We start from the raw sequence: 15,898 nt of genomic DNA, 5'->3' as shown, positions 1-15,898 counted from the left end.
GAATCGAACTCGCAACCATCGGATAGTAAAGCGGTATGCTAAACTAGACTAGACCACCGAATCTGTCGAAACTTAAACTGAAAGACTGAAAAATGTAATTTAATATAGTTATAATATCAATAAACCTAAATCATAACATAAAACACTTTGATGCCGAGTCAATAAAAATCCCGTACATTGAAACATTGCTGACGAAATCCCTTATGATTTATGATAAAACCATGTCGTTCTCATAAAATAACTCTCACTCGCATAATATCCAGTACTGCCAGTAAAGTTTAAAGAAACCTTTTAACATTTAACACTACAACAAATATTTGAAGGTATAATAATGTTCATCTTTATCCATTCCATTCTCCATTTAATAGGGAATTTAGTGTAGTGGTTTCCCCATTTGCCTTCCACACCGTGGTTCAGCGGCCATTGGAATCTGCCCGCTGATACCTGGTCAAAGGCAGAACTATTTCTTCGGCCCCTTGCCAGTACTAGCGCCGCCACTGCCCGACACTAGGACTATATCAAGCACGTTAAAGAAAAAGTTGGAGTCGTGTCGTATCAACAGCTAAAGGGGCTGATAGAAGATCGTGGAAGGTAGCGGGAGCTCCACCGACAAGAGGACAACTCTTAAATTATGAATGAATGAATAATGTTTAACATCAAAAAAACTGATGATCATGATGTAATCCAGGCCGATTTCGGCCTCGGCGACTATCTTCAACTCTGGTTTTGCCGTTGATGTGCTCGCATGTGGCTTATGTAGCCTATTTTGTTTATAAATCTATTACATTTTTGAATATATAGTAATCAATCAGCATAAGAATAACTATATTACTATTTTAAATCTCTTATTTATAAAAAAATCTAACTATTGATTATTATTTGACATTGGACATTGACTTTAATTTTTGTAATTTATATTGTAAAACTTTAAGTTGGGCTAAAAAGGACTTGTATCCAGAGCCGTGAAACAAATTAATAAAAAAAAATTGACAAATTTGTCTCGCAATCGGCCAATTTTAGGTTTAAAGAAAAAACACATACACACGATATACGATACACGATTTTATCATAAAAAGTGTCAAAAAACAATATTTTCGCGAAACGTCAACGTCATGTTTCCGGCAAGATCTTTCGTTTTACATTATGTTATCTGTGGTTTTGTTCTTTGTGATGGATACCTTATTGGCGCAAACGCACGCGATGTGTTGATTGGTTGTTAGCTAGTGAAATGAAAAGATGGCGACTGCGGTTTGTTTGTCAGTGTCATTAGAATTTAACGAAATACTCCATAATCCGAATTTTGCGGATATATGTTATCGATTCGAAATCAATATTTTTTTATGTTTTGTTATTCACATAAGGTTTCGTTCGAGTCTACCGTACCCCTTGACAAAATTATTAATATAGATTAAATTACGTTTTTAGCATAGAAAGTGCTGAGTGGGTCAAATTGTGCAAAATTTTACAATCTGCCGTCACCAAACAATATTCGTCTAATACAATATTTGTTTTATAATTAGATAACAAACCAGGTCTAAGTTATTCCTCTTGAATACGAAACGTTTAAAGCAGTATATAAACAAAAATAACAGTTTTAATCTCATTGGAACTTTCGCAATTAACGATCCAAGTTAAGTGGTCAAACTTCGCTAAGTCGATTTGAGATAAGCTTTGATCAAATTCTCGTATCGATCGAGTCGCTTCTTTTACTTTGTCAAAGTATTTGTTGTTCAAAGGAGTGACTTTATGTGAATGTGTTTGTGAATTAATTTGTGTTCATCTTTATATATAAACTAGCTTTTCCCTCGACTTCGTCCGCGTGGAATTTAACTTTATTTTTCTAAAATAAAAGTAGCCTAAAGAACTAAAAATTATTTTGTTCGTTTAAAGTTATTCGTTCCAATGGGTACTGATCGGTTCAAACTAATACATTTACACCCTGCATCATCCCTTATTTTATCCCCTGGTTATGGGGGTTGAATTTATCAAAATCCTATTAAAGCGAAGGTCTTCATCATAGCTCCAATCTTTAATTTTAGTTCAATCAGTCGAAAATCTAAGAAGATTTATACAAACTTTCATCCCCTATTTTATCCCCTCAAAATCCTTTCTTAGGGGATGCCTACGTCATAGTAGCTTTATACATGCAAAGTCTTAACCCGATCGGTTTAAATTTGACAAAGTTTCATACAAACTTTCATCTCATATTTTAACCCTTTGGGGCTAGAATTAATCAAAATCCTTTCTTAGCGGATGCCTATGTCATAACATCTACCTGCATGCCAAATTTCAGCCCGATACGTCCGTTACGCCTGGTCTTCGGCAACCCTGGGTAAACCCTGGAGAAATATAGGCGAAGTAAATTATGGGTATTATACATTTTAATGCATTTTCCGGGCTTGGTCGTTCGTAACTAGACTTGACGGCCTCGGTGGTTTAGTGGTTTATCACACCGCTTTACAGTCGTGGATTCGATTCCTCGCACAGTACAAACATTTGTATTCATCAGTATGATTGTTCGTATTGCTCTTATATATTTATGTATGTATTTACAAAAAAAAAATTAAGTGTATTCAAATTAGTACCCATAACACAAGCTCTGTATGTATGTAGTATGATTGTCTGTATCGGTCTGGGTATTTTCTATGTATATTATGGATGTATTTACAAAAAAAATATCTAAGTATTTATATAATTTGTCTAGTACCTATAACACAAGCTCTGGCTATAGTTAGATTGTCCGGTGTTAATTTCCGTTATTTTTTTATTTTTGGACAGGGATTGAATCCACTACCATTGGAAAGAATACCGTTAGATGAAATTTCCGTGAAAATTCTTAAAATGTAGATTGCCACGTTAGAAACTTTGAAATAGCGATACATTAGAAACTTGCAACTTTGACGGTAGTGGATTCGATTCCTCGCACAGTACAAACATTTGTATTCATGAGTATGATTGTTTGTATCGGTCTGGGTGTTTTCTATGTATATTATGTATGAATTTACAAAAAAAATATCTAAGTATTTATATAATTTGTCTAGTACCTATAACACAAGCTCTGGCTATAGTAGGGCTAGATGGCGCGGTGTTAATTGTCCAGGGTTATTTTTTTATTTTTGGGCGGGGATTGAATCCACTACCATTGGAAAGAATACCGTTAGATGAAATTTCCGTGAAAATTCTTACAATGTAGATTGCAACGGTAGAAACTTTGAAATAGCGATACATTAGAAACTTGTAACTTTGATGGTCGTGGATTCGATTCCTCGCTACAAACATTTGTATTCATGAGTATGATTGTTTGTATCGGTCTGTGTGTTTTCTACGTATATTATGTATGTATTTACAAAAAAAATCTAAGTATATTCAAATCAGTTGTCTAGTTAGTACCCATAACACAAGCTTTGCTTACCGTGGGACTAGATGGCGCGGTGTTAATTGTCCAGGATATTTTTTTTATTTTTTGGCGGGGATTGAATCCACTACCATTGGAAAGAATACCGTTAGATGAAATTTCCGTGAAAATTCTTACAATGTAGTTTGCCACGGTAGAAACTTTGTAATAGCGATACATTAGAAACTTGCAAGTTGCGAGGTACGTAACTTCTTTGTAGTAACTTTTGTTTCCAGAAACTTCGGCACAAGCGCAGGTACTACTGTAAACTGTGCACGTATTTTTCAACAACTTGGCGTGGAGAAATATAGGCCAAGTAAATTATGGGAGACATTTTAATGGCCTTTTTTTCCGGGCTTGGTCGTTCGAAACTGATAGACTTGACGGCCTCGGTGGTTTAGTGGTTTATCACACCGCTTTACTTTCGGCAGTCGCGGGTTCGATTCCTCGCACAGTACAAAACATTTATACGTGTAATTAGTAAAAATCACGGGATATTAATAATAATGATCGCGTCAAATTTATAACAGTAATATGTAATATGATTATTTGTACAGATCTGAAACTTTTATTACGTTATCAGAGGCGGGATTATTGAACAGTCAAGAGTTAAGTTTTATATTTGATTTTATTGCGTGAAAAACAATAGTATGTTATCTACGTAATATGACACACGCTGTGATCAATCTGCGATATTTATCTACAATCATAAAAAATAAAAATAAAAAATATCAAATTATATATAGGTAGTTTGAACTAGAGAACACGATGATAAAATTAAATGTTGCAGTAAATTTGTACTTAGGTACAAACAAAAAATATCTTACAGATCTTTTCAGGCTTGGGCATACGACAATTGATAGATTTGACGGCCTCGGTGTTTTAGTGGTTTATCACACTTTTTAATTTCGGCAATCGCGGGTTCGATTCCTTGCAAACATTTGTATTTATGAATATATTAATATGATTGTTTCTATAGGTCTGAATGTTTTCTGTGTCCTGGCCTGGTCATTTGATAACTAATAGACTTGACGGCTTTGATTATCTAGGGGTTTATCACACTGTTTTACTTTCTTTAGTCACGGATTCGATTCCTCGTACAGTACAAATATTTGTATTTATGAGTATGATTGTTTGTGACCGGTCTGAGTTTTTTCTATATCTATTATGTATTATAGATCATCATCATCATCATCAGCCCACTTCAGTCCACTGCTGGACATAGGCCTCTCTGGGGGGAAGGAGATTGTTAGTAATGTGGACTCTTGACCTCATTATTAACAATGTACTGTCAGGTTGATCTCCACGCGGTTCCCCCTGGAAACCATCGTGTTAAATTCCTGGTGAATTTGTCACGATGGGCTAACTGACCTGACCTCATGTTCATCTTATCATCCTTCACTGGTGCCCCGCCAGCGTAAACCGTTAGCGCTGGCGGATGCACCAACCTATTATCATCCGTAAAAAAACATAGGCCTCTCTCAAGGCACGCCACTGGACACGATCTTCGGCCCTTCTCTTCCAGTTACTATATTAGTATAGTATATACTATATACTATATATACCTTCTATTACAATCAATATAGTAATAATATAATATATATTTACAATAAAAAAAATGGTATAAAGATACACAATGAGATTCTATTCGATTTTTAAATGTTGCTAGTGATTGACCTCATCAATTAGAGTGCAGCTCTGCTGCACCATCACGAAGTAAATTAACATGGTACATTCTGCTTTACCATCAAACCCGCCAATGTTTTTTATTTTATTTTTTTTTTATTAATAACAAGATTGCGCTTGGTCTTACCTCATCTGATGGTAAATGATAATGTATCGACAAAAGTAGGTTTAACGTTCTTAAAAGAAAAAAACAATTTGTTACTTTCCCGTCTCGGTGGATTCACTGCTTACCAAATGGAAGGGTGTCAAGTATGTGGATCGATACCGTTGCAATCTCGCCGCGATTTCAAATACCTCAATCAAATTATAGCTCGAAGGGGAATCGTAGTCCATAAATTCCTTTACATAATTGCTCCAATCGCGGTTGTCTACAGTTTCATTACAGCAAAGTCTGTCTGTCCGTCATCTTTAAAACTACACAACGGATTTTGAAGCGGTTTTTTTAATAGATAGAATGATTCAAGAGAAATGTTAATATATATAATACCTGTACACCCGTGTGAAGCCGGGGCGAGTAGCTAGTATAGTATAAAACAAAGTCGCTGTCGCTGTCTGTCCGTCTCTATATATGCTTAAATCTTTAAAACTACGCAACGATTTTTTTTAATGGATAGAGTGATTCAAGAGGAAAGTTTATATATATAATATATCTATAAATATATTTCACTCATTTCATTTCATTTCAAAAAACTGCTTTAAAATCCGTTGCGTAGTTTTAAAGATTTAAGCATACATAAGGACAGACAGCGGCTTTGTTTTGTATTATGTAATCATTCAGAATGTACGAAAATAGATTTTATTAACATTAGTTTGCGTGAGTACCTGTATCCCAACAATGTATGTAGCAGTTTCCTTGCGAGCTGATTCGTTTTGAAGGATACTTACTATATGTCAGTAAAATTACACGGCTCCATACTCTCTATTTTTACTACCTTATCTCAACATTCCATATCTTACAAAGTAAGTTGCTTGATGAAACAGATGTTAGGGACTTTATAAAACTAAGTACTACTTCGGTACTACTGAATACTGAACAACAACGAACTTTCAAACATCTTTTCCATCAAAACATTTACTTACATATCGCCTAAAAACGTAAGCAATCTTCTAAGTAATTATATAGATAGATAGATAGATAAACTTTTTATTCAACAATTACATATATATAACATACATGAGACACAGAAAAAAACACGAATTAATAAAAAAATTGTAGCTTTATGTGCCGCAAAAGGAAAAGGCAGCCAACTCAGCATAATGCTACAGATAACTCTGCAGCGCTGATATTCTGTTGGCTCCTTACTTATACTATACTTATTACTAAAAAAATACAAACGTACTAAACTTTTTTTTTTTAATATTAAATTTTTTATTTCATCTCCACAAATTACATAATTTTAGTTTTATTATATAAATGCTATCAAATAAAAATCACAAATATAATTTGTGGGAAATCTGGAGCCCAAACTAAGCCATAGCCTGTAACTTAGACACCAGGTCTCCCCTTCATATAAATTAGTTATACATCTATTTTAATTTTAAACGTGGAGTGCATTGAGCATGTTTGTGTCTGTGTGTGTGTGTGTGTGTGTGTCGTGTGTGTGTGTGTGTGTGTGTGTGTGTGTGTGTGTGTGTGTGTGTGTGTGTGTATGTGTGTGTGTGAGTGAGTGATCTATGTAAAATTTATATATAAACTTATAATTTATATTTACTTATATTTACATGTGTGTATTTAATTTATGTATATTATAGTTTTATTACACTGCATATGCACTGCTGTACTAAACTTTGAACTCCTTATCAAAAAATATAAAGTATGAAACTACTTATGATTTACGTATATTTATAACTAGGTTCTATATATAGCTTATAGAAACTGTTCTGTTCGAGTTACGGCTACTTAATAACTTATTTCTTTATTGACAAAAAAGCAAGAGTATATATGTATGCTGGTGGTCAGTAGATTCAGAGTAATTGGATTTATAAATGAATCTGTATTTTTATAATCATGTAGAAGTTTAATTGAAAATAATAAGAGTTGAGTTTCTTGTCAGTTCTCATCTCGAAATCATTCCGAACTGACGGTAGATTTGACATATCATTAGAGTCTGTAATAGACCTACATGAATAAAGTTATTTTGAGTTTATTTCATAGCGATATTATACCGATATTCATCTACAATATCGGTATACAAATAATATTTCAAGACAATTCACACAGCGCCATCTTGTCCTAAGCTAAGCAGAGGTTATGTTATGGGTACTAAACAACTGATACGTACATACATTGTTTTTATTATCCAATACATGGAAAAAATTCAGACTGATACAAACAATCACACTCACGAATGTTACGAGAAATCGAACCCGCGACAACAGTAAATACAGCGGTGTGCTATACCGCTAGACCATCGAGGGTGTCACGGAATAACTATATAGTATGTACATAACATATTCGGTAACCATTGATCATATGTGTTTATGTAATAAATACAAACGGAGCAAGATTTATGACGTACTCACAACGGAAACTTGGAGTTGGTAGTTATAAGTTATAGACCAGTCTAAGTTATACAATATCTGAAACTGCAAATGTCAATTTGTTTACACAACACAGTTTCATTCAATACTGAAATATTTCATGGTTTTCCTCATAATAATAAATAATAAAAACAATCATACTTGTGAATACAAATGTTTGTGCCGTGCGAGGAATCGATCCCGCGACCATAGGACGTACAGCGGTGTGCTAGACCGCTAGACCACCGAGGTCGTCAAAAATACTATAAAAATATTTGTATAAATTCATAAGTATGATTGTTTGTATCGGTCTGGGTGTTTTCTATGTATATTATGTACGTGTTTCTATAAGTTTTCTAGTACTATGGGTACTAGAAGTACACACAAGCTCTGCTTAGCTTCGGACTAGATGGCGCTGTGTCCAGGAATATTTTTATTATTATATATTTAACTAGCTAATCGCCCCAGCTTCGCACGGGTGTACACGTTTTATATGTATATAAATCTTCCTCTATCTATTAAAAAAAAGCCGCTTCAAAATCCGTTCTGTAGTTTTAAAGATTTAAGCATACATAGGGACGGACAGACAGCGACAGCGACTTTATTTCATGCTATGTAATGATTATTTAAGATTAAAACATACAACGATCTACACATAAAAAGACATCAACTGTATGCTAAAACACGAAGAATTAATAAAAAGTATCGTTGCAAAAAAAAAAAACAACCGAAACACAACCAAATCCTAAATTAGAACATAAAATGATATTCAACTTTCTACTTGTCACAATAAGTTTATTTTAGCAACGGGCTTAACAAAAGTCGGCGAGATCTAAAGCTCCTTTTGTTGGGAAAAGTTACCGCTTGTGTTTAATTCGCATCACATACAAATGTTGGAGTTTGTTTCAGAAAAAACGACTTATAAACAGCGTATGGTTATCTGTATGCATACATTATGTATGTACATAAAGTGAGCATATCGGAAATAATAAGAATATTACATTAATTTCAAAATTCAAAATGAATATATCTTTATTGATGTAGGTGTCTATGTGACAGACTCGACTCGGCTTTGCGGCGAGATGTTGCATCTCTGTGCATTTTCTACCGCATATATCACGGGAGTATTCTGAGGAATTGTTCGGATTAATACCAGCTGCTGAGTTTCACCACCGTACCACCCGCCAGAATGCATTTTCTGCCGCATATATCACGGGAGTATTCTGAGGAATTGTTCGGATTAATACCAGCTGCTGAGTTTCACCACCGTACCACCCGCCAGAAACTGAAATACCATCCTGATCATCTGGATGAATGGCGGTCTTCCACAGTGCGCTTTTCTAGAAAATCTTTGGCACGCACAACCACATTGTGGAATCCAGCAATGATATTTCCGAACCGATACGATATTGAAACCTTCAAGAAAAGAGCTTATTCCTTTTTAAAAGGCCGACAACGTACTTGCAATTCCCCTGGTGTTGCGGGTGCTCATGGGCGGCGGTAATCACTTACCATCAGGTGAGCCGCATACTCGTTTCTCCCCTGTGTTATAAAAAAAAAGGTGTTATGTTATGTCAAATCTACCGTCAGTTTGGAGTGATTTCGAGCTAAGAAAAGCTGATATACTCAGCTCGTATTCTTTTTTAATGAGCTTGTAAATGATTACAAAAATAGAGATTCATTTTTAAATTCAATCAGGGAGAATATACTATATTACCACCAGCATATGCTGTTACACTGTGTCAAAAAGAAATCATAAACAATATATGTATTTTTTATGATTTTTTTTGTTGGTGAAGGCCAACTCCCGCCTAACGGATACAACTATATTCTGAGGGCACCGCTAGGGGGTCGAACCTCTGTTGTATTTTATTATATTTGTACAGGTAAGAAAAAGAAAAGGAATTGGTATACGGAGAAAAAAATATATTAGGATAGACTCCTGACATACAACAGACTGAATTGAAATAACAAACAAGAATCTACAAAACGAACTATAAATTTTTAATTTTTAATAACAAATTTAGAATATAAAATATTTCTTCGTTAGCCAGTTGCAGCAACCTCGGCTCCGGTCGTCGTAATTTCGATCCCCATTTGAATTGGAGGGGGATCGATCGGAGGGGGTGTAAAGAAAAGTATGCTTAAACAATAAATTATCTATCTATAGACTATTGCCACTTACCATCTGGTGGGCCGTCATCTTGCCATTCCATTTCCATAACATGGTCCTCCCGATAAATTTACTGATTTTGCATAATATTCATATTACAGCCAGTTTTTTTTTATTAAGAATTTATAAATAAAAAATGAGAAAAAACTCATAGCCACAATACTCACATCTAGTTAACAATTCAGGAGGGGAAAACATTCAGGAAGTTTTAGACTCTTAGCATGAAAGAACGGGAAGTATGAAAACTTTTGGATAAGTGCGTTGTACAATCGTAAAATTAGGAGTGAACATTTTAAAGTATAGATTATTTTTATTCTATAGTTCTCTACAGATAATATATAATAATAATCCCAGAACAATTGACACAGCGCCATCTAGTCCCAAGTTAAGCTAGCTAAAGCTTGTGTTATTGGTACTAGATAACTGATACAAATACATAGATATTTTTTTTTGTAAATACATACATATTATATATTGAAAATACCCAGACCGATACAAACAATCATACTCATGAATACAAATGCTTATGCCGTGCGAGGAATTGAACCCGGGCCATCGGACGTAAAACGGTGTGCTAAACCGCTAGACCACCGAGGTCGTCATATTATTTATTTATTTATTTATATACACACTATTCTTACAGGCACATGCCCAATACAACAGTGCATCCAATATTACAACAACGGTATTATACATACATGTCTTTTGTTTTGAATAATTGGAATGGCAAACAAGGTAATGGATGCCTTGGTGGTAAGTGGCAACAGTCAATAGGTCTTTTATGGTAATGTGTATAAAAATTTACAATAAAATAACAAAGAATATACTGGAATTACCCCTGAATAAATTCAAAACATCTGTTAAATCATATTTACTAAGCAAAACCTATACACTCACTAAACGATTACTTGAATGACGAGCGAGCATGATAATAGTTGTTCATGAGATTTTCATTTAATATTAGACATAGACACCTATATAAATAAACATTGTCAGGATATATTCTAGACTTAAGACTAAAAAAAGAAATCAAGAGTTTCTTGCCAGTTCTTCTCAATCTTCTCTTCTTAAACAATATACAGATTCATACTGAACTGGAGGGTAGGGAAAAAATTACAATATAATTTTTTTTTAGTATGCCACGAATTCATGGTTCATCTAGAGATTCTTAGTATGCCATTGATTCAGTACTCGTGTGTCTCCCTGCCCAGATAAATCTGGTAGGACCTTGATGACAACATATCAAGTATATAATTAGTTTATTAGCATACAACGTTATAATTTTATTTTCTCATTGCTTTCTTGATTTAATTGATTGATTTTAGAAATATGAAAGCGTAGCGGTTTTTGTATTAATTGCCGCATGCATTCTTATGTAAAATGTGAATACTATAACTATCAGATGGCAATTGTGAGTAGCTTTGACGTGGTCTAGTGTTTTGTAGTAGTCATGCTCACTAAAATGTCCAGACTTGTGGCGGCGTGGTGGGCCGGGTCATTGGGCTCCCTAAAATATGGTCGAGAAAAAATTACAATATACTTTTGGTGGTAGGGAAAAAATTACAATGTAATTTTTTTTTAGTATGCCACGAATTCATGGTTCATCTAGAGATTCTTATTATGCCATTGATTCAGTACTCGTGTGTCTCCCTGCCCAGATAAATCTGGTAGGACCTTGCTAGTGCAGCTTTAGATATCTTTACCATTATTATAAAAGTGAAAGTTTGTGAATATGGATGTCTGTTACTCTTTCACGCAAAAACTACGAAACTGATTTCGATTAAATTTTACAGTAACATAGCTTATAGATCATAATAACATATAGGTTATAATTTAAAAAGATGTTATGTAAATTAGGGAAATATAATGATAAATGTCATGTAGGTGTGATGCAGATGAAGGTGCGCGGATAAGCTAGTACACTATATACATATATATACGTTCTATAATAGAACTTACGGTTCAAGATAGGCATGGGCCAAGATCTCTTAGGAGATTGTAGAGAGATTTCGCTGGTACACCTCTCGCTCGAACTTCAACCACATATGTAAGAAGCACTAATTAAGATGACGACTTAGGCTTTGAAGCCGGCTACCGGAAGGGAAACCCCAAGTAGCGCCCGTGACTTGTGACACAGGTGTAGGTTTACAAGGCCCTTTTAGAATGCATTAACACTCACCTTCACTACTTACAGCTTCCCCCCAGGCCCAACTAAGACCGAGATAAACCCATTTCTAATACAATTCACTTTAGTATCTAAAACACAACCGGCACGCTCTGCGCTCGTCGACTGAATGCCGCGGCTCATCCAACGAAAGAGGATTATTCAACTACCGACCTCCGTATTTATAGACCGTCAGTGTAGTAGGTCAGTCTATAAATAATAGATGGCGCTATTTACAATATTTGTAATAATCTTTACATTGGGTACTTTTATAATATCGGATATTTCTACAATATTGATGTGAACTCTAACACATACCCTATCCTTCCCACACGTATAATTCGTTACTTCATGTCAAAGACATGTACTCAGATTCACATTTTTACCCCCGTGGAACGCTTTTAAAGTAGACTGGTACGCTTCTACGGACTCACTCAGTTTTATAAACACATTTTTTGTGTTTTATAACAGAAGGGGCTAAAAACTTTCATCTCTGATAGTAAGTGATTGCAGGCGTCTATGAGTTCCGTTAACATCAGCTAAATTGCTAGCTCTTGAAGATAATGTGTTGAATTATATATTAAAACTATCTGTAACCGCGACTTCGTCCGCGTGGAATTGTACTTTATTTTTCTGAAATAAAAGTAGTTTTTGCGTGAAAAAGTAACAAACATCCATCCATACTCACAAACTTTCGCGTTTATAATATTAACTAGCTTTTGCCCGCGACTTCGCTCGCGTTATTGTATCCCCTTGGGCTGTCCGGCTAATCTCCGAAATGGCTGGACCGATTTTGTTGCGACTTTTTTTGGCAGATAGCTGATGTAATAAGGAGTATAAGTTACTCCTTATTACATCAGCTATCTCAAACGCTACGCAAAGCTACGCAAAAACTCCTGGACGGATTTTGATAAACTTTACAGTAATATAGCTTACACGTCAGAATAACAGATATTATAAATGTGAATGAACAAAACATCCCTAATGTTTTGTTACGCTTTCACGAAAAGAATGCGGAATCGATCCTTATGATATTTTGTACACATGTTCTTGGTGGTGAATCCAGAATGAACATATAATACTTTTTACTAAAAAGAAACAAATATTTTTTATAAATAACGAAAAAATAAAATAATATCTTCATTTTGCTACTTCACATGAAAATCCCGTGCGTGAACAACTATTGCCATAATTATGCGTTATGGTGTTATGTCCCACATATGCACCTTTATTTGTGCATTGAAATCTATATATATAAATAAAATTGGACTGTCTGTTTGTAATATTGAAATTACAGTGTTTTACTACATGCATATGAATATATATACTCTAACTAAACCAAAATAAATTTTTTTACTATTTTTGTCAGTCTGTCTGTTTGTTCCGACTAATCTCTGAAATGGTTGGAACGATTTTGACGTGACTTTTTTTGGCAGGTAGCTGATGTAATGAGGAGTAACTTAGGCTACTTTTATTTTAGAAAAATAAAGTAATTCCACGCGGACGAAGTCGCAGGTAATTAACTTTTTTTTTAATAAATAATAAATTATATCATTACCGTCCAGTTCAGGCAAGATTCGAATAATCTTTTGAGGTCTATAAATCAGGATAGAAATAGAAATAATCTTTATAATCTTTATTCAAATAATAATAATAATAATAATCTCAGGACAATTCACACAGCGCCATCTAGACCCGAGTTAAGCTAGCTAGAGCTTGTGTCATGGATACTAGATAACTGATACATATACATAGATATTTTTTTTTTGTAAATACATACATATTATACATAGAAAACACACAGACCGATACAAACAATCATACTCATGGATACAAATGTTTGTGCCGTGCGAGGAATCGAACCCGCGACAATCGGTCGTAAAGCGGTTTGCTTGACCGCTAGACCACCGAGGTTGTCAAAAAATAAACTCATTACAGGCACTTTTGAATAGTTATATTTTGAATCAACCACTCATTACGTCTACCATTAACCATTACCAAAACATTACGTCTCGTCGCATTGAACTAGTGAATAAATAATGTGAATATTTCGATATCTCATTTCAAAACACATATTTGTTCAGTTTTCATGGGTAATTAAAATGTTTGTGTTAAAATGTTTACTTTACCCCATTTCAAATGAATCCCTGGAACGTAACGTAAATTTAACCTAACGGTATCAATTGGCGTCGATAGCCTAGTGGTTTAATAGACTGCTTTATATCCGATGGTCAGGTTCGATTCCTTGGCGCGGTGCAAACGTTTGTATTCATGAGTATGATTGTATCTGTCTGGGTGTTTTCTATGTATATTATGTATGTATTTACAAAACAAATGTATATTAAACTATTTGTAATAGTTATCTGGTATATATAACACAAGTTCTACTCAGCTTTGGCTATGTCCTTAACCGCTAAATTAAAATTGGAGTGTCTGTTTGTAATATTGAAATAACCGCTTTTTACTACATGCATATGAATATAAACACGGTACATACACCAAAATATTTTTTTTTACAATTTTTGTCTGTCTGTCTGTATGTTTGTTCCGGATAATCTCTGAAAAGGCTTGACCGATTTTGACGAGACCTTTTTTGACAGGTAGCTGATGTAATAAGGAATACATTAGAGGAAGTATGAAAGTGGCACCGGTGTCAGAGAGGTTGAAGAGTAATCGTCTATCATGGTATGGACATGTAATGCGTAGGGACGAGGATAATATTTTAAGAAAGGTGTTACATATGAATGTGCTTATAAGGGCAGAGGAAGGCCGAAAAAGAGACGGATGGACTGTGTGAAAGAGGATATGGTAAGAAAGGAAGTAAATAACGCGATGACTGCGAACAGGGATGAATGGAAGAGAAAAACATATTACGCCGACCACAAATAAATGGGATAAGGAAGAAGCAGATGATGAACTTATGTAATAAGGAGTAACTTAGGCTACTTTTATTTTAGAAGAATAAAGTCAAATCCCACGCAGACGAAGTCCAGCTGGTATACATATATATTCAAATACAAATTAAAAATATCTTTATTCATGTAGGTCTATTACAGACTCTTACGATATGTCAAATCTATCGTCAGTTCGGAATGATTTCGAGATGAGAAGAACTGACTTCCTATATATGTATAATAGTATATAATATACATATATGTATATATTTGTACATATAATAATTGCTCGTCTAGTAATTTTAGTCGGAATGTGGACTCTATACAGACAACCTTGTATAAAGTCTCCCTACAACCGATAAATATTATTGGGTAAGATCTATAAGAGATTTGGGGGTTTTGATGAGTGATGATCAACACCGAAGTCATATTCTTCCAATATGCACTCAGGCGTTCAGTCATCATTTTTGTATTAAAAACACAAACAGTTAATAATATACTACTTAAAACGTACTAAATAATAGTCTCCGTACGTAAAAATGTGTTAATGCCATCCCGCGGCAGGTAAACTGAAATTTTATTCAATGCCTTAAATAATTCATAGGGCAGACCATTCCTGGGGTTCCGTGGATATGTTCGTCTTATATTTACATTTTTATTTGGTAAAACTGGATGCGGGAATGACACACTCGGTAATGAAGATTGCATTAATGGAATATGTAGTCAAAGTCATGAGAGGTGAAAAATGTAACCAAGCGGTATTAACATCGGATTACGTTTTAAAGCGCCCAATAATTACGTACAAGTTGCAAGAAGACGTAAATTACTTTAATGAAGAAGAACAGAAAATCATTTATTGGCAAATAAACTCAACGGTGCTGTTAATGCGTTTTCCGAATAGACATATTTTTTTTACTAGTAATTTGCTGGAGTTCTCGTAGGATGGCAGTAAATTATTTAAGTAGTATGCAAAAGTAAGATTATTATTATTGTTATTATTTTTACTTTATTTTTTTTCTTGTGTAATTAGTGTATGTATTAGTAACTAGTGTTTTATAAGTGTGTGT

Source organism: Achroia grisella, unplaced genomic scaffold (genome assembly GCF_030625045.1).
Source record: "Achroia grisella isolate CSIRO2021 unplaced genomic scaffold, CSIRO_AGI_Agris_v1 utg474, whole genome shotgun sequence".
Taxonomy (NCBI): Eukaryota; Metazoa; Arthropoda; class Insecta; order Lepidoptera; family Pyralidae; genus Achroia; species Achroia grisella.
This window is presented reverse-complemented; position numbering follows the sequence as displayed.